The sequence below is a fragment of the Sinohyriopsis cumingii genome, chromosome 3 (assembly GCF_028554795.1).
Source record: "Sinohyriopsis cumingii isolate HCF-2022 chromosome 3, ASM2855479v2, whole genome shotgun sequence".
NCBI classification, from domain to species: domain Eukaryota; kingdom Metazoa; phylum Mollusca; class Bivalvia; order Unionida; family Unionidae; genus Sinohyriopsis; species Sinohyriopsis cumingii.
In genome coordinates, this window is record NC_142963.1 from 149,482,977 (window position 1) to 149,509,547 (window position 26,571).

Sequence of the window (26,571 nt, forward strand, 5' to 3'; positions counted from 1 at the left end):
ATAAAAAATTCACGCATTATGGTATGTAAAGAAAACTATACAAAGGCAAATATGGTAATACACTAGTTATCACTTAAAACCCAAAACATTACCTACCCCTACAGCTGGAGTTGTGCGAATCCTTTTAGCAGGCCGCTTGCTGACAAAACCATTAGTATTGTAAAGGTCCTTTACATGTAGTGACGTATTTATACCTTTAGAATTTTCGTTATTCTTTATCAAAGGCACCTTGCACGTGTGGCACAGGACGAATCGTACTCACGATTTCGAAATACATAGACCATATTATAATCACCCTCGGGTATCGTTGTACAGAGAAAAAGAAACGAAACCCGAGTACATGTATTTAATTAACAACATTTACACCATTCCGTGACAGACGGCAAACATCAATGTCAACGACTGGGAGAGCTGTGCAAACAACCGTTCCAGCTGGCGTCTAGCTGTCAGGCAGGGAGTTCAAAACGCAGAGGAACAGACAAGAATAAAACAAGCTGAAAAGAGAGCTAGAAAGAAGGATAAACAAAAGCTTACTTTGGAGCTACGCCATCGTCTCCCGTAGACGGACGGATGCCAAGGAAGGCAAGGAAAATTTCCAACAATATATGAATCAAGTAGATAAATAAAAAATGTAATACTTTATCTTCTAAATTTGATTCCATTGTGTGCACACCTCCTTTTGTCAAAATAAAACATCAGATATAACTTTTGGTTTGCACTGCTAAAGGTCTTATAATTCTTCGCCGAATCAATCTTTAGAATGATACCGAATATGTGCAGTTTTGGTTCCACATACATGGTTCCATTATGTAAGAGCGGAACATCAGTCACAGCTGAGGGTCGAAGCACAGTCAAGTAGCATCACAAAAAGGTGAGTTACATTAGATTTAATAAATACGATTTATATACAATATTATATTTTAGTAATTCAAACTTGATAGGAATCGATGTATGTAGAATTAATTATAGAGAATTATAAATATACACCAGACAGAACGGAAAGTGTTATCCGTGCATTCTATAGAAGAATCTTGATAATAGTAGGCAGAATTAATACTTAATACAAATAATACTATCATAGAGGTTAGAGAATATTTGTGTAGGTTAGAGAAGGACTGTGTAGATAAATGAGAATTAATTACCAGGTTGTCATGTGAGTGTGTCTGCTACACACGAGTTCATATAACACCGATTAAGTAGCATCATGTTTTCGTGTTTTGTACTTAGTCGTGATGGAATATGGGCTCATGTGTGCAGGCAAGGCGATAGGTGCCGTTTACCCGTGGACCTGGGTTCGAATCTCCTTAGAGTGCGAATTAACAATTTTCTAACTTGTATGATAGCATCTATGTATCTATGTATATGTGTATATATATATATATATATATATATATATATATATATATATATATATATATATATATATAAGAAAAATTACTCATGATTTCAGACTGGGAGAGCTAGGAAAGATACTCGTTCCATATCAGATACGATTGTATACATACAGACCACACGGTTCTTTTCTAAAATATGCTGTATGCATAGAGACATCTCAGTTCTGATACAAAACATAATGCATGCATCGAGACCTCACAGCTATGATATAAAATACGATGTATGCATAGAAACAGCTTGATATAAAATATTATATTTGCACAGAGACCGCACAGATACGATCGAAAATATGATGTATGCATCGAGACCTCACAGTTCTGACCTAAATGTATGCATGCATAAAAACCTCACAGTTCTGATTTAAAATATGATGTACATAGATTCCTCACAGTTCCAACCTAAAATATGATGAATCCATAGCGACCTCACAGTTCTATCTCAAATAAAATGTATGCATAGAGACCTCACATTTATGATCTAAAAAAATTATGTATACTAATGGACCTCACGGTTCTGATCTAAAATGCATCCAGGCCTCACCGTTCTGATCTAAAATAAGATCTATGCATAGAGACCTCACAGTTCTGATCTAAAATATAATGTATGCATACAGACCTCACAATTCCGATCTAAAATATGATGTATGCATAGAGACCTCACAGTTATGATCTACAATATGACGTATGCATCGAGATCTCACAGTTCTCATCTTAAATATAATATATGCATCGAGACCTCACGATTCTGATCTAAAATATAATGTATGCATCTAGAGCTCACAGTCCTGATCTAAAATATGATGTATGCATCGAGACCTCACATTTGTGGTCTTAAATATGATTTATGCATCGTGCCCTCACAGTTATGATCTAAAATATGGTGTATGTATCGAGAGCTCACAGTTCTGATCTAAAATATGATGTATGCATCGCGACCTCACAGTTATGATCTAAAATATAATGTATTCATCGAGACCTCACAGTTCTGATCTAAAATATGACGTATGCATAGAGACTTCACGGTTCTGATCTAAAATATAATTTATGCATCGAGACATCGCAATTATGATCTAAATTGTGATGTCTGCATAGATAGTTCACAGTTCTGATCTAAAATATAACGTTTGCATAAATACTTCACAGTTCTGATCGAAAATATAACGTATGCATAGAGACTTCACAGTTCTATTCTAAAATATGATGTATGCATGGAGATCTCAAGGTTCCGATCTAAAATTAGATTTAATAACAATTGTTGGATTTTAGATATAACAGATCATTAATACACCATAGCATTTAATTTGAAAAACAGTTAATTTTGGTTCATTTGTAATATTATTTATTACATAATTTGGACATAATGCATTTATTCAGAACAGATAATTAATGTATAATTTGTGTATGATGTACTATTAGTACATGTTGGCGTAGTCATTAGGTCAAGCAATTATTATAAAACACACATGATGCAAAAACGCATTACGAAATCCTGCACAAAAGCGAGCTGTATGATAAATATGTTGTGGGTTTTTTATTTTGTATGAACCAATCAATGACCTTGTAATTATGTAAAATTCAGATAATTTGCACAATCAATGTAATTTACAGCATCCAAACCATTCCTAGAAAAAGAAAATGGTAAACCGGAAAATCGAAGGCGTTATTTCTTTCAAATCATCCCCAACTATATAATGAGGAAAAAGTACTTTGTAGAGCAGGAAACCATTAAACTCTATTACATTCTATGCATTGCTAAATTTATACTGTAACCTAACCAGCACAAAACCATTAAATTATATTGAGTTCTATACATTGCTAAATTTAAACTGTATCCGGCACGAAACCACCAATTGTCTTATATTTGCAGCATCATGAAGTTCGTCCTGGTTTTTCTAGCCGTGCTCTCGCTTGTTCTCGCTGTACCCGTGGAGGAGAAGAGATTTCTTGAGCATCTCCACCGTATGTCAATCATTCTTTTAGTTTATTTAATCGTTTGCTTCCGTTATGTTTCGTTGGCGTATTAGTAGTGAAAGGGGATACTTTACGGACAATGGGAATTAGCATTACAGAACCCCTTGGGACACTTTACGGACAATGGAAATTTAACATGGCAAAAAATCGTGGGTCAATCTACGGACAAGGGGAATTTAACATGGCAATAAATCGTGGGACACTCTACGGACAAGGGGAATTTAACATGGGGAATAGAGTTTGGGCTTGTTTAGGAACAAAGGGAATGGAACATGGGATTTTTTTTTTTTAAAATTTTTTTAAAAAAAGGGGTAGGCAATGGAAAGGCTATCTCTTTTCTAGAAATATGGCTGGCCCTGAAAAGGGCCTTTGGGTTTTCTTCTTCTTCTAATTTCTTCTTTTCCTCCACCAAGTTCTTATTTTATCTCCTACACTCTTCTTCTCTTTCTTTTTTTTCTTCTCCTCCTCTTCTTTCTTCTTCTTCTCTTCCTCCTCTTCTTTCTTCTTCTTTTCATTTTCTTCTTCTTTTTCAATTTTTTCGTTCCAATTGCGTATTCTTATTCTTTCCTCTTCATCCTCCTTCTCCTCCTTGATCTCTTTCATGACACCACTAATCTTGTCCTTTGCTTTCCTTAAGTTATTAATTTCCATCTTCACACGATGGGGACTATAGGAATAATGGTCTTCAACCAGTCTTAATAGCATCTGTTCCATTATTCCTAAGTTGTCTAAAACGTCTTGCAAGGTTTGTATTTTGTCCATTTGGTTTGACGCCATCTTCTTTTTATTCTTTGCAGAATGGTTTGAACAACTAATACTGTGGGTTCTTATACGAAAAGCGCGAACGTGAAGGAAAACATCCCCCTAAAACATAAAATGGATCTTACCTAGATCATGACCCAACAACGCGCGGACGTGAAGGAAAACATCCCCCTACTTTCTCATTTCATATAATATAACCCTAACTATACTCTCCACATTTGCTAAGAAACCCATAATCTACTATTCACACAAACATACCTGAGCTCTTACAAACACATACACTTCCACTATTAATAAAGAGTTAGTGTTTATTTTTACACTACTCTACCTACACACATTGGCAAATTAATAGTTATTTCTTTTCTAGAGTATTGGGTAGCCCTGAAAAGGGCTGTTTTGTTTGGAACTTCATGGACACCTGGTTAATGGTGGCACCTTCCAGGCCTGGCGCCACATACACATCTTATCCCCCAGTTACTTTTTACCTTTTGGGGGGAGAGAGCAGAGGCAGGATATGTCGCTTCAGAATCCCAATTTTCACTCTCTGGGATTCTGAAATTTTTTCTTCTCTCCTTTTCCTCCTCCTCTTCTTTATATCTTCTTTCCTCCTCTTCTTTTTTTCTTCTTTCCTCCTCTCTTATCCTTCCCTCCTCGACAATGGCTTCAGCGGCCAGTTCATTTAATATGCGCCTGGCATATTCCAGATGCACATGAAGTTCCAACAGTTTCTCCAGTCTCGTGTTCATTTTTGGTGTTGATCAATCAACAAGGGTAGCTGGACTGCCGAACGAGTTTCAATTTATACTGAAAGCGCGGACGTGAAGGAAAACATCCCCTAAAAACATAAAATTCATCTTACCTAGATCATGACCAAGAAACAACAACAACGCGCGGACCTAAAAGAAACACTCGCTCACTTTTTTATGCTACCCATCACTTCAATAGACTATCCACATACGCAAAGCAATCCAATCTAACCCAAAATATACACCTCAAACAGCCCAAAAAACAAACATCATTTTAATCTACTATCCACACCAACCTACTTTATCACTTACAAACACAATCACACAAACACACAAACTCATACCCTCACATTTTTTAAGAAAGAGTTAGTGTTTATTTTCACACTACTCTACCTACACACATTGGCAAATGGATCGTTATTTCTTTTCTAGAGCATTGGGTAGCCCTGAAAAGGGCTGTTTTTTTTGTTTTTTTTTGCTATGGCATTCTTTTTTAGTTTCTAAGAATGCGATGTCCTCTGAGGATAGACTTTCTGGCGATAGGTCTGCTTCTTCGGAAAGAGAAGAAGAATTCTTTGGTGTCGATACGACAATCGACAAAGCCTCTGTCAGCTTCAGGTTGCTGCTGCTGTTGCTGTTGTTGCTGCTGCTGTTGCTGCTGTTGCTGCTGTCTCTGAAGTCTGTACTTCTCTGTCCATTCTTCTTTCTCCCTGTTCATTTCTTCTCTGAAGAGCTCTTCTATCAGGTCTTCAGTGATTTTTAACATTCTCACATTCTCTATTTCTTCTGGTTTCGGTATCAGACTGTGTCTGACCCTATGCAGATTCACGTAGGCTTCGTTGAGCTTAGCTAGTTTGGAGCACATCTTCTTAGGAGGATGAGTCGACAATGGATGGCTAGACTGGGAACAACCCGGTTCTTAAAGTTAAAGCGCGGACGTGAAGGAAAACATCCCCCACACGGTTTTCGAGCCGCAACGTTCATGAGAGGGATAGTAAGAAATGAAAGAGCATCAATCCAACATTCTTATAGCTAAACAAAAGACAAAGGCATTTTTTTCTAAACACAACATTTTTTATTCAAAAATCACTTAACACTAAACAACAACATTTTTAACAATAATCCAACACTATAACATCAAACAATTTTTTTCAAATCACAAACATTTTTTTCTTCAAATACAATCTACTTTAAACAAGGCTGACAACGTTGTGAATGAAATTGTGATTTCCACTGTTGGAAATCATTAGGCCATTGATGGACACTACGTTTCCTAGCTTGAGACAAAAGATAAGCATAATGGTCACAAAACCATCGATCTACTTTCACATCGTTTCTAGCAGAAGAACGAGGATCGAAATGAGTCACTAAATGTTCTAAGGAATAGCCCAGGCTGCGATGATGCAGAAAATACACACAGTACTGTCCACACACCAAGGAATCTGTGCCTTGTAATTTCACGTTATTGAATCGGGTGGTTTGAGCATTTCTTCTCATAAAGTCGATGATATCGTCTTCCAAAGGGGGCAATCCGTACGAATCGAAATATTCCACACATCCTTCTTGAGGAAAGTAGACGGCTACCCAGTGGGTTCCTGGGAGATGACTGTCGTCCGTGTTGATCACGTAAGCTTGATGGTCTTTAGGTTTGCGATGAGGGAGTTCATCTTTAGCACAGACGACGGGATTCCAAGAAGACGTATACGAACTGTGGTTCAAAAGGTAATAAAGTTCCCAGGTATCCATTGTTTTGTGTTTTGTCTTCACAGGTAATAATAAGTTGTCAATTCGATCCTGACTTTTTGCTTGAAAATGTCTGACGAATAAACGGTTATTCGTTCTGTTTCCTCACTCTGATTCAGGAGAGCTTCGATACGATGGATCTCTTGAGTGGTTAATGGTGGACAAGAATGTTCACGCAAGTCTTTATACCACTGGTGCAACACGTCTTTGTTCGAGATGAGGCTCCAAGCTTCGTCCAGATACTCGTCCAATTTTTCTTCTTGACTCAACATCAGGCATTTATCGTGTTGAATTTGACTGGGATGATCGTTTTGACATCCATAACAATTTTTCTTGATCAATTCCGTCATTTTGTCGACCAAGTGTTTGGCAAAACAGGAGACTAAATGGGCTTCTTGTTCTGGCCATCTCGACTTCATCAAAACTTCTTCGTCTTTGTCTTGAGATTCTTCTCCTTCCACGGTCTCCTTACATTCCATCTCCAAAGTTTCTCCACTAGGTAAAGAGGGATAACAGTCTTCCATGGCTTTCTAATAATCTAGAATGACTTCTCTCAAACTGTTGATTTCTATGGTATTATCGAATTCTGCATACAGGATGACGTTCACTGTCTTGTCCAGTGGCTTTGCAAACTGAAGTTCCACACGAATCTGGCCAGATTTTATAGGGTGGAAATGTCCCTCGTCGCTGCCTTGGTCTGGAGTGAAATCGAAAGCCCACAAAGTATAGCCTCCGTCATATTCGTCGTACTCAATGCCGTGACTGGTGTTGGTTCCTAACTGTCCGGTGGCTTCGTACAGGGACAAGTACGATCTCAAGTAATTCTTCTCGTCACCAAACTTAGGTTCAAAGGGTCGGGTACACAAGGTCTTGCCATCGCGACTGACTTCGATCTTGGACACGCCGAAGTGTTGAAAGTTGAAAGGATTTTTAGCGATGGCTCCGTTGAAGGCTTCATTCTCGACCATACCAAGGATTAAACGCTTGGGTAGCTGTCCTTGAAACAGATGATCTTGGGTTATGGATTGAAGGTTAGCGGGAATGGTGAACGTTTTCACTTCCACGCGTCGGATGGGATACTTGGCGGTCGTTCTGCTCAACGTCTGACTGATGTCGTTTGCCACTTTAGGTAACACTTCTACGCGTCGTACGTAGAGTTTGGCTTCTTGGATTATGCTTTTAGGAGCCTTAGTAAGATCAAGAGCCTGCAAATGGAAAGTGGTACTGCTGCGATTCAGTCTCAAGCGAACATTCACCCCGTTCAGCAAATATTTCTCTTGCAACCACATGTCCAAATGCAAACGATCCATCAGTTCTAAACTTTTCTTGTCTAAGATTTTGCTTTCTCTTGCCTCAAAGCCTAAATTGCTTGTATCTATTGTGTCGAACTTGTCCGGTGTGTCATCTACCCACAGCACACAGGCATTGAGATGACTTGTCTTGGCATCTGTTCCGTACGTCAAGAGATTTTCCAGGTAGGCACGGTAAGGGTAAGTATCCATGCTGCTGCTGACCAGTTTGTTATTCAAGTACAAATCCACTGAGCTGAACAAGGAATGCATGAAATTGTTGACGGGAGCTATATTATCATCGTCTTCTACTCCTTTATCATCTTTTTTTAGAACTTGGACTTTCAAGTACAAGTAACTGCTATTCAGATCGATGTAATCTTCGGGCTGTCCTTTGATTTCAAACTCGATGGGAGCGGAATCGGTCAATGAGGAGATGGGATTAAATTCCACCCATTGGGATTCTTGCATGGTCATCATGGTGGGGGGCATGGCAAACAGATCCAGTTCCGTCTTGGAACAGGCGCAAGACTCTCGGTGCATCATTTTGTTTTGTGTTTCAATAATCGAAAACGTCTAAGTCTCGAACGGTTCTTCTTTTCTTGGCCTTTACCGCTTGAAGTCTGGTGAAAGGGTGTTTTCTTCTTCGTCGTCTCTTTCTGCCTTGTCCTTGCTGAATGCTTGACTCGGTAGCGTGCAGGGCATTTATAGGTGTCTCTCGTCGACCCAAAATGTCTTTGCCCGTTTGCAGCAAGACATTTTTGCCTGCCCTCATGAAGGCTTCTTTAGGGTTTTGTTTGTCGATGATGACATTTTGGAGAAATTCTTTGCCTTGTGTCAGTGCTGCATCTTTCAAGGCGTGCAATCCGCGTGTCACCATCGGTTTCAACACTGGGGCCACCGAACGAAAGGCCGATTTTAACATGTCTCCTAAACCGTGTCCTCGCTGTCGAGCCACCCCTTGGTACACTGGATACATGACTTACTTACGAGTCGTGAGAGAACCGTTTTCGAAAATGGAGTTTCACCGTGACTTTTCCTTTGGTGAATGGAATATTTTGTCCCAAATCTCCTTTTATAGTAATGTTGACCGTGTCCAAATACGACTTGCTGACGGGTAAATAGTGAGGATGGACAAATTCGCGGTGGACGTGGTAAGTGTTTCCACCTTCCTCGTCAGCGTTTGTGGCAGAATCCACTTTGAAAGGAATGACACGCAGTAACGGTACGGAGGTGTGTCCCACCACATTGTATTCCACCACATCGGAATACACAAAGATCAAATTCAGTCCCTGGTTCAGTTCTACCGGGAAACGAAAATACCTCGCAAAAGAGTCGTTGTCATGAATGACTGGTAATTCGGGGCTTTTTTTTTGTTCTCCTATCTTCCTCAGCTCCGTGTCACCGCCCAATATGTCAAACAATTCAGGACAAAATAAGAAAGACATGAATTTTTTGGACCGCTCAGAAAATTTCATCAGAAAGCGACGAGCTATTTTGTGGTATTCCAGGGTGACACTTTTTTGGACATTCCCCAAAGCTTTATGGAACACGCCATTAAACTTGGAGGCTATGGCGCTGACCAAATGATGACCACTGAAATAATAGCCTGGGAGAATGAACAAGTTGTAGGTCCACGTTTTAGTTTTCTCATCATAGGTTCTATTGCTATATGTGCCACTAGTCTTATCCAACTCATCTTGCAATTGTTTGTCATGAACTTCCACCTTAAAATAATTTTGATTGGAAATGACATTGTGGACTTGGGTTGGGTGAATCATTTCCACTAAAGCCACTTCCCAATGGGCTTCGTGATCTAAGGGGATGGCTTGAGGTAATTTGGCCGTGTAACAGCACAACGTGTTCTTGGGAAACACCTCCATGGAACTGTCACTGGGTAAGGTTAAGTAAAATTGGTTTTGGTGACTCATAATTCTAGAGTTCTGTGGCTGTCCGAGGGGATATTACTGGACGTCAGAGGCGTGTCTCCGCCCAAAATGGGGTTCTGATTGTGGTTGGACTGGTGACTGGCACTGACACTGGCACTGGACACAACGTTCCCGTTCGAGGAGAATTTCAGGGAGGGATTGGGAAGCAGGTAACCGATGCAACTGCTCAATAAAATGGTCCACAATTGTTTGTCTCCTTGTTGCAAACTCAAATTGGCAATGGCTGCCCCGATGACACAATACACCACGAAGATTTGGCAGAAAAAGACGATTTGCGTTTTAGGCACACGTTCTCCACACCACACCCACAAGGGTTGTTTTTGTAAATCTTGCACAGAAGAACTAGGGGAAGAAGGACTGGTCGACGTAGCTGCGTCTGCTGCTGTGTGAAAGGGCATGATGGTCACTTTTTCTTTTTATAGTCGATGACTTGCGAAGCGTCGATCCAAGAATCGAAACTGGGTGGATATCCTTTCCAACGTACTTTGACTTCTTTGACACGTCGTTTGCCCACTTTACGGGTTCTGCGTTCGAGAATGCTTTCGATGTCGTACACCTCGTCTTCTTTTTTGGTGACACGTTGTAACTCGGGCAAATAAAACGTTCCTTTGAGTACTTCTCCGTTCATGTCTTCCAATTTATAGACGGCAGGATGACGGCCATGTACTCGTCCAGTGACGCGAAACAGTTCGGTCGTCCAGTTAGGTAAGTAACCTTTGTCGAAAGTGCGTTTGGTTTTGCCAATGCGCACCCAATCTCCTACGGTCAACTCTCCACTTTTCTTGGGGACAGCCCTCGTCGGGGACGTACCGAACAGGCGCTCGAACACCAGCACTTCGTTGTCGGGAGTCACGTCTTGCGGGGCACGTCCGATGCTTCGATGGTAAGATTGGTTGTACGCTTGCACCAGGTGCGGTAAGATGTCGATGTACTTCAGAGTGTGGTGATGCGTAAAATATTTCCACATGCGTTCTTTCAAAGTGCGTTGAAAACGTTCCACGATGCTGGCTTTGGTTTCGGGATTCTCGGTGGTAAAAAAATGAATGTCACGTTTCTTTAATTCTTTTTGGAAAGTTTGGTTCAGAAATTCGGTGCCTTTGTCCGTTTGCCATCGAAGAGGGCGACGACCGCTTTGTTTCAACACCCGTTGCAGGGCTCGCACTAACTCGCTGCTGGATTTGGAAGTCAAGGGTACGACCCAGGCAAATTTGGAAAAGACGTCGATGACACAAAACAAATATTTGTAACCACGATTGTAGCTGGCCAAATGAGAGACATCGGCTAAATCGGCTTGCCATTGATGATCGATGCCTTCCACTCGGGTGCGACTTCTGGCAAACTTGCGTCGAATGGGTTTGTGTAAAGTGTAGGTAGCTTGTTCTTGTAACCATCGTTGCACTTGAGGTAAACGGAGACTTTTCAGTCGCGTTTTGGCAGCACGATACAATTTTTGAACTCCTGCGTAACCTGCAGGATGGGAGGGATCGTAGTAAATGCTAGCTAAGACTTTTTCCATTTTTTTTGTGTTGATTGGTGTCTTAATAAGGCACCCACTCTTGGAAGAGGCTACTCTTTTTCTCTTGGGGTATTTTCTTGGATTGCAAGGCTTTGCGTGTGCGGCCAGCAATAGGTGTCGAAGAGGAGGAGGATGTCTGAGCAGGGGATATCGGTTCTTGTTTCACTTCTGTCTTCACTTCTGTCTTCACTTTCTTTTTCTCTTGTGAGGAAGAAGGGGTGGCCATCATCTTTTTAATCCATCCAATTCTGGAGGTAGGTGGTGTTGTTAACTTGCGTACTTTTTCTGGTGGAGTTTGAAACCCTTCTTCTTCTTCTTCTTTTCCTTTTTCTGTCTTGGTCACGGGTACTGGTGGTACTGGTACTGGTACTGGTGATGGTGCTGGACTTTTCATCAAGGTCTTAAAATCTTTCAAAGTGGGTAGAGCTGTTTCGTCTAAAGCTTTCTGGTGAAAGAGTTGCAGTCTTTGCAAGAGTTGACCGTACTTTTGCGATTTTTCTGTTTCGGACAAATCTTGGCGATCCAGCAAGGATTGCAATTCGTGTTGTAACTGGGACATCTCGCTCAAATTGGGATTGGGAGGTAAATGCGGGGTGCGTTGTTCTTGCCACCGATGGTATTCCATCCATCGTTTGTAAGGCACTAAAGCTAGTTTTCGTCCTTCCATGGGGTTGTCAGGGGTGAATTCTGAGATCTTGGGACTTCCGAAGGCCTTTTTATCTTGCTCCCATCAGTCCTCCCAACATGGTTCCCAAGACTCCTTTCAGTATCGGGCCTAACAAGAGAGGTAAAATGCCTCCACGTTGGACCAACATCTTCTTTTTTTGACGAATGGGAATTTTCTTTTGAACCATTTGGCGAAGAACGTGACGATGTTTGCCTAAGCATTGTTTCTGGTGTTTGGACAAAGGGATCGTGCCTTTCAAAACGTTCAAACAACATTCGCACACGGTATCGATGACCTCTTTGGAGGCCGTTTGAATGAGTTTTTTTCGTAGGGGTGGAGAAGCTTTGGACAGGACAGATAACAGGTCCCCATGTTTGGCTAAACGTGGTGGTAGTCCTTTTCTTTTCTTTCCTTGGGGTTTTCTGGAGGGTGACATCTTTGAGTCTTTAGGAGCACCTAAAAACACTGATACCCTACTCGGTCACAGGTCTTTTTTATACTGGAACGCGTCGCCACTGATTGTCTTTACGTTTTATCAGTTTGAGGACAGGCATGACACGTCGTGCAGGGGTACGCAACGGACTAAATCGAGCCAGTTCTTGCTTGGACAAATCCAGTAAACTTTGTAACATGCCCGATCTTTCATGGACTTTGATTTTGGGAGAAGGTACTTTGTGAGCAGCAGCCACTGCCGCTAAATTGGAAGGTCCTGCCACTGGGGAAGTTCTTTTGGGGGTCATCAACGGAGAAGTTCTTGGTGTAATCAACGTCTCCAAGTACTCTTCAGTTCCTGGTGACATCAACGGAGAAGTGGACAAACGTGAGGCTGCCGGAGACGCTGTGGCAGGTCGTGGCTTGCGAGTGTAAGGTTGCGTCCTGGCCGAAGTGCCTCTCTTGCGACTAGTTTTCTTCTGTGGACTTTTCTTTTTTTGAGGACTTTTTCTCTGTTTCTTTTTCTGGGGGCTTCTTTTCTTTTTCCGGGGTGATGGTGGTGTCTGGTAAGAGGAGGGTCCCGCCACTGGAGAAGTTCTTCTTGGGGACTTGGTCTTTTTCTTTTTCTTCTTGGGGCTTCGTTGGACTTTTGTCTTAGGGATAACTTTGGGGGCATTAGGATCCCATCTTAAGAGTGAGCGAATGATGACCCCTCCTAGAGTACCGCTCCCTCCAGGTTTCAAAATGATTTGTTTTTTGGTTTGAGTGTCGATGCGGGGATCGGAAAGTTGGACCAAAGCGACTTTGTTTCGATCGAAAAAGCGTTGGGTTTGATGAGGAATCTGAATGATTCCTTGGAGTAATTGACGTGCCGTCACCGTGAACCATCGTAAGACTTCTTTGAGACTAGCTTCTAAGACACGAGCTCGTATTTGTGGATCTTTTTCTCGGCTGATGCCATACAAGGCACGAATCAATTTGACGGGAAGATGCGACTGAAGGGACGTCATGTTCACACTGTGTGAGACAGACGAAAAAGGGTCTGAGGTTTTTATAGATTTTTTCATGGGGAGTGAAATGAAGTCGAGGACGGAGACGTGTACAGGACAGGCCCTCCGTCTTGGCACCAGTGGTGAAACAAGTGGGTACGAAATCGCAAATCCTCGGGGGTCGTAGGTTTCAAATCGACGAGTAAATAGGCGTGTGGCGTTTGAGTGGCATCGTCGTACGCCTGAGTCAGCCAAGGCGTTCCTAACTGTTTGGCTAAGACTTGCACTTGCGATTTATCTCGAGGGCTTTTAAACAAGACCACGTAATGCGCATTGAGACTGATGGTGCGATGGGCTTTACTTTGTTGAAACAAATTTTGGGTGATGTAAACGACACTGGCATTACGGTGATGCCCTTTGCGCGTGAACCACAATTTAATTTCTTCTTCGTCTTCTCCTAACATGTCGTCGAAAATGACCAAATGGGTTAGACGGGAGTCAGAGACGATGCCATCGTCTTCTTTAGGAATGCCTTCCACAAACACGATGGAATCGCCTTGACTTTCACGCAAGAGGCTGTACGCCGATTGCCACTCTTTGTAACACCACACGATCCGTTGAGGGGGCCGATCGATCAAATGATGTTTATGTTCGATCAAACGTTTGACGAATTCGGTTTTGCCAGAACCGCTAGGTCCAGCAATGAGCATGTTAAAGGGATGGCGAAGATACAAAGCCTCCCAACTGGCACGATCTAAGTGTTCGTCGATGACTTTGACAGTAGAGGAAGAGGGAGCAGAGACAGCAGAGGTAGCCATGGTATGAGAAATGTCACTTGTGACACGAAAAACAAACAAGACAAGAGTTTATATACTTTTTCAGAACACGTTTATTGAATGTTTCAAATATGAACACGAAAGACAAAAATACATACAACCCAAATAGTGATGTACAGGAATATAAAACACAGCAAAGCGATCAAAGTGGAATATAAACAAGTGTCTGTACAACATGTTTTGGGTAACCAAGATGTCCTAGGGACAGTGTGTAATGTTCTTACAGTCTCTACATGAGGTATTGTCACACAAGTGTCCTCCCGGAATGACCTTTCAGGAATGTCCATGACAGTCCTGTCCTGAAGCGAGTGGTTGTTCTCGGTGACGGGTTCTTCTGGCACCGTCACTAACACAGGTTGAAAAGTAACTTTTTTCCTTGAACAACTCTTGTGCATACTGGGCCACTTCTTGGGTCCAAGCCTCAAAACCCCCCTTTTTCCAGTCACGAACATCTGTCCAATGAGGGTGTAAGTCACAAGCTACACACACATCGTCATACACGTCTTGGGTCGCTAAAAGTTGACGAATCTTTTTTTCCTGTTGAGGTCGAGAAGTATCCAGATGAAAACGCAAGGCTTTGAGCAAAAGGAGTTTTTCGTGACCATTTAAGGCCATGGAGGTGGTAAGTACTGATCGTAAAGAGTCCACAAAGAATCGGCTGGTAAACGAAATCCCAGAAAACAAGTCACTAAGACACACACCACTTGTCGTCCCAAATTGAATGGATACAGTTCTTGTAATAATCGATGGTAATGATCCACGGTTTGAATATGGTCATTGAGTTCCTTCCACGGAATCTGTTGGATGACATACGACATAAGTCGTGGCATAGCAGCCTGTTTTTATAGTCTCTTTGTTTCGAAAAGAATACACGTACTTTCTAGCCAGTGATCTTCGTTCTCCAGTTGGGAATGTAAATCTTGCATACTGTAACCGAAACGTCAGAGTTCGATTAGAAGTTTCCTCTTCCGCTAAGTAGATTCCACGTAAAATATGTTGGTAATCCTTTACCTCGTCTTCCTCAATGGGTTGCTCTAGGTGAATCTCGAAGTAACCAAAATGATCAACACGTTAATCATCGGGGGCCTGGAAGTATTGAACAAGGTCTGACCACTGAAACAATTTCTGACGAATCAGTTCTCTTATACCCTTCAGGTACCAGTGGTTAAAGATCTGGTGACGTAACGGATGCAATTGTTCTTTACGTTTCACTTGTATTTTCACCAGCTCTCGGTAAATGCGTTCTCTCAACTCCACAGGCAAAGCACGAATGTTCTCTTGTAAAGTATCCATGAATAGGTCATACTAAATCCTCTTTGGTCTGACACAAGAAATGTACTCTTTGCACAAACATGGTTTCACTTCAGTGTCGAATTTAAATCGTTGAGTCACTAATCTACACATTACAATTCGTTCAGAAGTTTCCTCTTTCACCAAGTTGACATTGTGTTTAAGATGTTGGTAATTCGTTAACTCTTCCTCTGGAATTCGATGCAGTACGTTTACAATGATGTAACTACAATCGTCCATACCAAACCAATCCTTTTTAAAACTAGAGGATCGTTGATCAATGTCTGTCCAATGGAACACTTTCAATTGAATCAGTCCTTGTATAGCCTTCAGGTACCAGTGGTTCAAACACCGGTGACGTAACGGATGCAATTGTTTTTTACGTTTCACTTGTATTTTGACCAGCTCTCGGTAAATGCGTTCTCTCAACTCCACAGGCAAAGCACGAATGTTCTCTTGTAAAGTATCCATGAACAAATTATTATGGTAAGAAGTTACTTCAATGTCTCGGTCCCACTAAGGGTAAGTAATGACAATTCGGTGACCATCGAGCATGTTCAACGAAGGCCGAATCTTGCGGTTCCCAGTGGTGAAGTGACACACCGCAACTGAAGCACTTGACTTTATCTCCTTCGCCCAAGTAGAAAAATCCGGCTCTGGCTAATTCTTCGGGGGTCGGTCCTCCCAGATACTTTGGCCATTTTCCTTTGAACGATTGAAGACGATTTTCAAAGTCGCAGTATTCCGACAAACGCACAGGAAACGAATATTCGTTTTTCACAGGTTCGTTTCGCTGAGGGTTGAGTGAAATGGGCAGGAGTTTGCTCAGGGCTGGATGACATCCGTAGGGAGGTAAACGTGAAGGTCGACATTCCCCTTTAAAACGAAACCCAGTAAAATGTCCAGGAGGACGAGCAGCATCGCTTTCGCATCCCACAGGTTTGACACGCACAGCATCACTTTCCATGACAGGGGTAGGGGCACTAAAGTTCCCATGATGCTTTACGGCATCGCTCAGGTCACAAGGTACAGCATCGGTCCCATCGCAAGGCTCACAATCGCACTCGTCTGCAAACTCCGTTACGCAATTACAATGGTAACCACATGGACAATCGCAGTTTCCTTCCGGACATTTTCCGTCGCAATGTCTGGGTCTTATCCATCCAGTATTAGTCACACTAGAGAAAGATACAGCTTTTTTACAATCCCCAAACTGGAACGATGTCTCTTTCAAAGTATTCATCTTGTTCGCTCGGTCTTGGTAGTCACAATGAACTATCGATCTTGCCTAGGGTTCCTTTTTTATATACAGACCAATACCGACGTGACCGTACGGTAAGGTGAAATGATTGGGAAGTCGAACTCGCTTCTGGTACACGATTTGATAGACTTTTTCCAGGGGTCGACTGACGATGTGGTGAGTGGGTAAACGTACAATCTTGTTCGGTTGGTGAGTGGTCACTTTAAAGTTTCCATCCTCTCCCGATTGCAAGGCTTCTTTCAATACCCCAAAGTTGACCACTCGACTGGTACGATAATTCAGAGTCAGTCCTTTCACTTTGCACGTCGTGTGCACTTCTCCTTGTTTGTCCCGGTATTCGTAGCCGTAATTTTTGGGACCGCCACTGACGAAACTTAGAATCTTGTCGTCGGGATGCTCGTCTGTCCAGGCTCCTAAACGGTCTCCTTCGATGTTAGGGTGATGTTGAATCGGGTGATGGATGTAAATGCAACTGTCCGTGTCAAAGTACAGGACGCGTTCCCCTAACAGTTCTAAAGCTTCGTACAATTTTAAGCGAGCATGGGCTGTCACGTAAGCCGCAATGATGACATTTCCAAAAGGGTCGTCTTGTACAAAGTCCAGATCTTCTTCGTAATTGACCAAGATCAAATTCTCTCGAACGACGTCCACGTGTTTCATGTATTTGGTTTTGTCGTGAATCATCTGGAAGTAGCGGGAAGGTTCTGTCAAATATTCCGTCTTCGATAAACACGGTCGTTGTGCCATTTTACCCCACAAGCAATTTAACATCACTTTGGCAAACGATCGCCTGCCTTCGTTTTTCTCGATGTGGTCTAAAGTGATGCCTTCTTGTTCGTAGTATTTCTCTTTGAATTTTATTCGGTCTTCGGGAGTGTGACACCAGGAAGGATAGCCGCTGGCTTCTTGCTTCAGTTTCAAAAAGGCATCCACGTAGTCTGCGAAAATGCCTTTCTGACTGGGATCACCCTTGCGGTACTGTTGTGTCTTGGGAAAGTGGCAAATTTCGTACACTTCTAACAGTTGGTATCCCATGTCCAGAGCTTTGAACAATTCTACGCTGACCCAGGTTCCCGTCAAGGCCCGTTCTTCCTGGCTGTGATGGCAAGGTTGGTCTTGGTTGCACGTTTCGGCACAAGTACGGCACAAGGGAAACATCAGTTTGCCTTGACAATGGTGAGGTAAGACGGGATGGTATAGGTTCGTGGGAGGCAAAACTTTACACTTGATCAAGCCTTCGTATTGTCGAATGTTTTTCAGGTCGATGTGTTCCGTCAGCAATTGCGGGTGCCCTACAGGAAAGCGACAATATTTGCACACGTACGGATACAGCGAACACACGTCCAAGTATTTGATTTCTTCTCCTATCTCTTCGTCGGCTTGGTACAGCAAACAGGTGGCATTGGTCCTTCCTCCGTACAAACTATCCCTCGGGTTCAGCGGGTCCATGAACTGGTAACTTTCCACGAGGCGTTTAAACTCGGGATCGGTTTTCATACGGTGATCGTACTCGTGTTCCCACATTTCCACCACTTGGTATCCTTGCTGTTCTAACTTTAGGCGTCGCTGACAAGTGTCCTGGTACAAGTCTTCCATGGTTCGTTGCAAAAACTGATTTTTAGTGCCACGGTCAGGGTAACAAACGGGACATCCGTGAAATAAGCAACCGTTAAACTCGTACACGATCTTGGGGTTTTCTAAGTCCCAGCCATCGACCGAATACGTTCCGATGGTCTTTTCGCCCCCTCCGTTGCGGGCATGCTGAATCCACTTGTCTTCCTTGTCGCACAAGTAATGTAACCAGCGTAGGGCTTTGACCGAGTATTGACGTTTGACAAAGTGGGTCGTTTGAGGACTGATGACAGCCACGGTCTTTTCAGGCATGAATCGTTGTCGATACACTAAGGAACACGCTTTGGCAATGGTGCAAGCTTCTTTCAAAGGATCGACCCCTCCGTGTTCCATGAACAGTTCTCGAAATTTTCCACAGCAACGTCGTAAAATGTCCACGTCGGAACGACAATACTTTAACATTTCTTCCTGAAAGTCGAAGGGGTCAGAGGCATGAGCCTGGTGCCAAGCGTAGAAATCTTCTCGTTGTTCGGTACGCATGTTGTCGGGGTCGTAATAGTGAGCCTCAGGCAAATGGGGTAGAACGGCGTGTTGATTGGCTTCCGTATTGAAAAAGTGTGGAAAGTACCCTTTAGCCATTTCTGTCATTCCAAACGTTTTAGGCATTCGACTCAAAGGCATGGCCAAATAGCTCATCGAATCTTTAAACTGTACTTGTCCCACTTGCATGAAAATGATTTTGGCTCCGTTCAAAGTCACTTTAGGACGCTCGGTGCCTTGTTCCGTATAGTATCTGAGAAGAAACTGTCCATCGTATCCGGAGAAATTGTGAGCCATCACCGTGGCATGGCGATGACAATCTCCGTAACGTTCGATGTCCTCTTGGCTCCACGTCTTGTCGACGGGGTCTAAGACCCATTGGGCAAAATCGGCTAACGTGTTTGGTCCCCGAAAGATTTTTTCACGCCCTCCGGGAATCTTGCTACAGTGAGGGCAATGACTGAAGATAGGTTCTTGAATGCACTTCTCGCACGCTCGATGAGCCACGCAGAAATTAGGAATGTGAATGCCAGTCTCTTGCATGCATTCGAAATCGAAAAAGATGAAATTGCCTTTCTTCTTGTGACCGTCCTCTTTCTCTGGTGGGGGTTGGTATTTTTGCACGTAACATTCGTGTTCCAAGTCCACGATGTGGTGACAAATGTGACATTTTTTCTTTCCTGAACATACGTGTGCCTTGGTATTATTGGTACGTATGCCTTGTCCACACGTAGGGCACAATCTCAGGAGTTGACAAGCGCATTTCTTCTGTGAACCTTGCGTCTTCAAATGTTGTTGGTAACAGGTAGGGCTGACAAACGTGCGCAGACAAGTGGAACAAGGCACTGGTTCTTCGCTCAGACAGGATGGAGAGGCCAAACATCCTGAGCATTTCCATCCGCAATGTTTGTGTTGCTCTCGATTATTATAACCATAGTCACATTTCTCACAGTAATAACCGTATCCCAGGAATCCGGTGATACTGGTAATGGTATCGAAATGGTCATCGTGATGATAAACATGAATGTATTTTCCGTCCTTAAAATCTTGGCCTCGAAACAATAGAGGCCCGCGCATTTCTTGAGGGTGCACTTTCAAGGTGTATCGTGGAGCTAGGACATCTTGCAATTTTTGCATCTCAGGAATGCCACAGGGTGTGTCTTTGGGCAGTCCGGCTTGTTGTAACAGGAGTTCTGCTTCGTTTCGTTGTTTGGCTCGGTCGGAACGTTGAATAGTGTCCCAGGTTCTTTTCCATTCTACCGTGTTGTTCTTGTTGGCATAGGTTCGTCCCACCACGATGGCACGGGCTAAACACATCTGGTCTTGAGGGTTGTTAATTCGGACGAGACTCTTTTTGGTGTTGCGAAGGTCGTCCACCAATAACATCTTTTTGCGTCCAGTCCCTTGAGGAGGAGAGACGTGGGTCATGTCCAGTGTGGCTTTACCATCGGTGATGTCAAACTGATCATTAGATTGTTGTACGTGTTGAATCTTGTCCATGACTTTGGAAGCAGTTAATTCTGCAGGGGTGCTAAACTCGATCCAAACAGGGGATTTCAAACCGTCGTGTTGTATGGAAAGTCTCAAGCGATCGTCTTCTTTGGGTTGACATTGTCGCTTGAGTGAAGTGAACAAAGAATCCCACACCTCGGTGATGAACACTTCTGCTTTCTCTAACGGCACGTCGGACTTGAAATCTTTAAACTTCACCGTGTATTTGTAAGCCGTAGTTCTAAATTTTCTAGAGGAGCGCTTTTCCGTCTCTCGAATGGAATAGTACTTTTCAGGGTTGACTAAGGGTGATGAACTTGGTTTAGAGGGTTGGGATTCTGGTTCACTCATGTCCTCTTCAAAATCACTGGCATGAATTTGTGCCAAGATTTCAGCCCTGGTACGAGGCGATAGATCACGTTTCTGCCTCTTACTTTCTTCTTCTTTCTTCTCGAATGAATGGGATCGTTTCATCTTGAAAGCAAAAAGTCAAATGACTCAAGTTCAAACACCATAAACTACTTTATAGTCATAGCAGACCAGCGTATATAAAAGGGTGTGTGTCTTGTCATTTCACTATTCATTTCACTCTCAAGCCGAGCACAACGATGGAAGAGACTAACCAGATGGAACGTTTCGTCAGAGCTTTGCGAGGGGTCATTAGAAAATTCTCTTCAGACCAGCCTACGGACTACTCTCCTTCCTTTAGAGATAAAAGTCAAGATACTTGCTATATCTGTCAGAAGAAAGGGCATTGGTCTTCAGAGTGTCCAGACCGTCAAAAAAGAAAACAAACAGGGGATAAAAAAGACAAAAGTCAAGATACCTGTTATTATTGTAAAGAAAAAGGACATTGGTCTCCAGATTGCCCAAAAAAGAAACAAGAGGAGTCAGAAGAAAAGAGGAATTCTTCAGAAGAAGAGAGGGATTCTTCAGAGGAAGAGAGGGATTCTTCTGAGGAAGAAAGAAGACAGGTGAAGAAAAAGAAACAGGAGAAAAAAAGAAGAAGGGATGAAAGCGAGGAGGAAGAAGAAGAGGAAAAGAGTGTGACGGTGAAGAAATTCAAAAAACAGAGAGACTAAACAAGGAGAAAAGAAGAAATCAATGAACTTTTTATTAAAGTGTTGTGATGTGAATTGTAAATTGGGTTGTAAAAAAATGGAGAAAAGAATAAATGAATGATATAAGGTAAGAGTCTTTGAGTTTTGATTTTAAAATAAGAAGCTACACTCACGCACTCATACACAGAGACGTACTATAAGGGTAACATGGGTGAGTTTTTTTTTGAGTTATTGGCAAATTGAAATTGTATTTCTTTTCGAGAAATGTGGGTGGCCCTGAAAAGGGCCTTTTTTTCTTTATGGTGCAGGGGTGAGTTTAAGCAATCAATTTTAACTGCCTTAAGCCTTTGCCACGGCCAAGGCCTACTTCTGGACTGCGTAATGATGATAATGATTGGGTTGAAATCACTAAGGGTGGTACGGTAGGCTTAGTCACAGGGTTGACATGTTTGGCTCGGGAAGGTCGTATTCTCTTCGGTCGTGATAAAGAAGTCTGATACATTTGTTTCATACTTCTTAACTCCGCTAAAATGTCCAACAGTACCGTGACCGTTTGATTTTCACCCTCTTGTTTCTTTGCTGCTACTTCTTCTTGCTGTTGTTTTTTTCTTACCTCTTCTTCTTGTTGCTGTTGCTGTAGGAGAAAAGCCTGTTCCGCTTCCTTTTGTCGTTGTATAAATTTCTCCAATTCTTCTTTCTGTCTCTGTCTAAAATTCTCCACTTGCGGTAATGAAGAAGGTAACGAAGGTTCCGGAACAAATTCTTGCGAGGAGAGAAAATCCACAAAATCCCAATTCACCTCTTCTGAAAGTAAGTCCGGGTTCCCTTGGGCGGTCTCCCCTGCTGGTGCACCCCACTGGATCGTTTTCTGAGTTTCCGTCATGTTGAATCACTATCGCATAGATTGACTGCACACAAGCGCTAGCGAATCTATATTGACTACGTGACGTCACAGACTGCTCTCTTCGGATTGGATGCGGGCTGACTGAATTCTGTAACGCGTGTTCGGATTGGTGAATGAACTCAATCCGTTTCAATCCTTTCTGTCCCTATAAATAAGCGCAGTTCACTGCATTGATTCACCTATTCTCGGAGCCTCAACATGTGGACCGACGTTGAATCTTCAACCCTTGTGTCAACAATGATGTTCAGGACGGACATGCTCATGTATGTCCGATCCAAGTGGACCGTTGTCTACAGGACCAACAGCAGTCTGTGGATAAGAAGAGTCTATATAGAGAGACAAGGTTGCCTCAAGAGGACTCTGATGTATGGCCCTGCTGTAAGACGAAGTTTGAGGAAAAGAAGATGTCGCAAATGCCCTTTATGTTAAGGGAATATTAACATAAACCAAAGGCCCTTTTCAGGGCCAGCCATATTTCTCGAAAAGAGATAGTCTTTGAATTGCCTACCCCTTTTTTAAAAAAATTTTTTTAAAAAAAATCCCATGTTAATTCCCCTTGTCCGTAGAGTGTCCCACGATTTATTGCCATGTTAAATTCCCCTTGTCCGTAGATTGACCCACGATTTTTTGCCATGTTAAATTTCCATTGTCCGTAAAGTGTCCCAAGGGGTTCTGTAATGCTAATTCCCATTGTCCGTAAAGTATCCCCTTTCACTACTCGTATTGTTGTTTTTCTTGTTTGTAGTTAAGAAATGTATTGAAGCTTTTTGTTTTAAACATTGTTCTATATGATTTTCATCATCTAGTGTCATACGGCTTGTAGGTACGTTAAAGTGTTTCCTTCTAGCATCTCTCTCTCTTTCTCTCCCTCTCTCTCTCTCTCTCTCACACACACACACACACATACACACACAAACCTACACACACACACACAAACTCACAATTCCACTGTCAAATACTCATAAAAACTGCCTAATCTAGGAGACTTCTGAAGGAAATTAATGGGACCGAGATCCAGCACGAGCGACATTGAAAACATACGTGTTGAACATTTAGTGCACGCAGTCTGATTATTATCTTTACTAAAGATTAAGGAATGGTACAGGATGTTTATATTTTGTTACACATAGGGTTCAAGATTCATTGAAATTATTCCCCTCCATGTAATAAAATGTGTTTATATGCTGCGGATTACAAGCAAACGCTAATATCGCTTCTTGTGAAGGATACACTTTTGACCGACTTTTACCAAAGAAACTTTTGCATTTTTCCTTAGCAGAAACACAAGTAGACGAAACATTTCCTATCTTAACAATAGAAGATACACTTTAGAAATAGAAAATTAGCACACAAGTCCAAACATTTTGATGATGTATCGAAATATATGTTCTTGTTTTCTAAAGATTTGTCCACGCCATTCTTCAATAACAATATATATATATATATATATATATATATATATATATATATATATATATATATATATATATATATATATATACCTGTAATCGGAAAGATATTATAAGGTCAAGGTCTTCAACTGGAACATACCATTGGGATAGTTATTAATGGCATTTAGCATATATTTAGCATTTAAAGTGGAATGTTTAACTTTTGCATAAGACCGGGATGCACAACCCCCAGCCCGAGAACGTGTTCTGTCAGGCCCTCAGGACAAATTAAAACAAACAGAAATCTAGCCCGTGAACAGTAATTATATTAAATAAATTTGCCGCCCGCGAGTGGTCTTAGAAAATACAATCTAGCCCTTGTACGAAAAAGGTTGTGCACACCTGATATAAGACACTCTATACCAGCAGCTGACATACAGAAAAGTTGTTCTGTCAATTCCTTTGTCGTGTACGCATGTGTTAGATTCACTTTGTACTCTGTCTGTCTCTCTCTACAGTCGATAAGCTGGTTCAACAGCTAGAGAATGTGGTCCACAGTGATATGGGACATGCTGGGTGTGTTACCGCCTGCCATACCATCGCCGGTCCTCTGGGTTTCCTCTGTGATACCGCTTGCACCAAGTGAGTCACTTTACATATTTTACCTAACATGAGTTCCGTAAGGGATGAACCATTTCATTTGTTGGAGGTTTGCTGTTGCTGGGTTGGAATCTTCTTTTGTCTCCGGAATTTGTTTTTATCACAAGATAATTATTGCCAACTAATACAATTTATATATTTGCCCGTCAATTATTTGTATTATGAATTAACTAATTTTTCAGTATAAAAGACAATAACAAATGTAAAGATATCACATTTGCGAAAGATCGAAATGACAAAATAAATGGGTCTCCTAATATAGTATTTCGTTTGTCAAAGCTTACTAAATTGACACGTAATCTAATAGACTCTTCCTACCGATACAGAAAATGGTCATTAAATTTACTTACCTTGACAAACTATATATTCTACTTATCATCAATCATATTAAGAGATCTGATACAATTTAAACTAGTCGATATTGGTAACCCTACAGATCAACTTAGTGTATCGATTTTTCCACATGTAGTTCCGAACAAATTAATGAAAACCATTATATCTTTCATTTCACTGAAACAATAATGGCATTAGATAAAAGTGTAGTTTCGTATATACTATTGATGTGAACACACACACACACACACACACACACATTATTCATAGGTATAGAAGATGTAGTATGCCGTCTTAACCCACGAAATAGAAGCCACATTCCTTACAAGTAAAATAAAAATCATTCTAATCTGTTCTTTAATATTACACTCTAAATTCTGTTGGAGCATTCTGTCATGTTTGTACACTACTCCCACCACAGCATTGTTCACTGCATCAATATGCGCATGATATCTGTTGACAAAAGTAAAAATATCTTCATTTTCAGATTAAAATGTTGATTAATTTGACGACATTCGCAATTAATATCATTATATACACGATCTAAATTTGTTAAACAATCGCTGCCTTAAAATTATCGTAAGATGTCATGACTTTTTATTCATGTAGTAATGTAGCCATTTAATTATATGACCACAGAATGGAGAAACAAATCCATGCAAAACGGAGGTTTATGAGCAGATATAAGGAAATAGTTCATTCGTAAAATGAAAATGTTTTGTATTGTTTGTGACAATACAATGTTTCCACTTCATTCATGAAACATGTCTTTATATCTACTATAAAACGTTATAGCCTATACATTTTTATCCTCTCACTTATAAATGGCAAAACATCATTTTCGTTTGCAGGACCCTTGCCGCTATTCCAGGAGGCAGAAAGTGATGTCACCATTAAATAATCGACACCAACACTGGACATGTTAATAACTTTCAATACTTTGCGGTGTCTATTATATTGCCGGATTCACGAACAAACAGCGCCAGACTCCGTTTTCCTGTGTGTCCTATCAATATAAACTAATTATTAAAGACGAGAAACGCTGCAACGTTCAACATTTGCATGTATTTATTTTACGTGTTGGTATATTGTATAATCCCGAGAGAGATGAAGGATGTAACTAAATATAATCAAATAAATTAAGCAATATACATCGACATCTCTGACATAACGTAGACCTGAGCACACCAATGTGAGGTCAGAAACTGTTGAACTTTCAGTTCGCCAGTCAAGATGCAGAGTCTTTTCGTGATATTGTGCCTAATCATGACGCTTCCAAACCCGAAACGTGATTTGGGATTGGTTTGGTGCTTTCACAATGAAAATAGGTCACTTAGTACCGAGGCACTTGGAGTAAAGTGCTTTGCCCAAGGACATACCATGGTAGTTGACCCAGGTAGGTCCGATAGTAGGAATCAGACCTGCGCTTTCCCCGGGTGAGTACAGCACGCTAACCACTGGGCCACCGCGGCTCCTCCGAAACGTATGTGCGTGTTATTTATTGGATAAGCTATATATCCAAGTAATGCGACCTCCTTGCTAGTAACAAAGTATATGAAAAAGTATGTTATTAGATAGGTTTTGATTTAAAATGGGACCAGTGATTCCAAAGATCACCAGAACACATACCCTTATAGTCTCCAATCAGACTATCATATTAGAATTATGTCTCGAGTTTAATAAAACTGATAAATAAAATTTAAATTATGATGAACCAAAGTTATATTGCATAAATTCAAATTTGTTTATAAGTCTTTCCAGACTATATTTCTAC

General features: G+C 41.6%; 1 long non-coding RNA gene across 1 annotated transcript; it reads left to right on the forward strand.

Moving 5' to 3' along the window:
* The first annotated feature begins 832 nt into the window (after window positions 1–832).
* On the forward strand, window positions 833–25,778 carry LOC149804134 (uncharacterized). The gene is made up of 4 exons (XR_016420013.1): window positions 833–871; window positions 3,262–3,353; window positions 24,323–24,446; window positions 25,649–25,778. It is a non-coding gene; the product is annotated as an uncharacterized LOC149804134 (long non-coding RNA).
* Window positions 25,779–26,571: the final 793 nt, after the last annotated feature.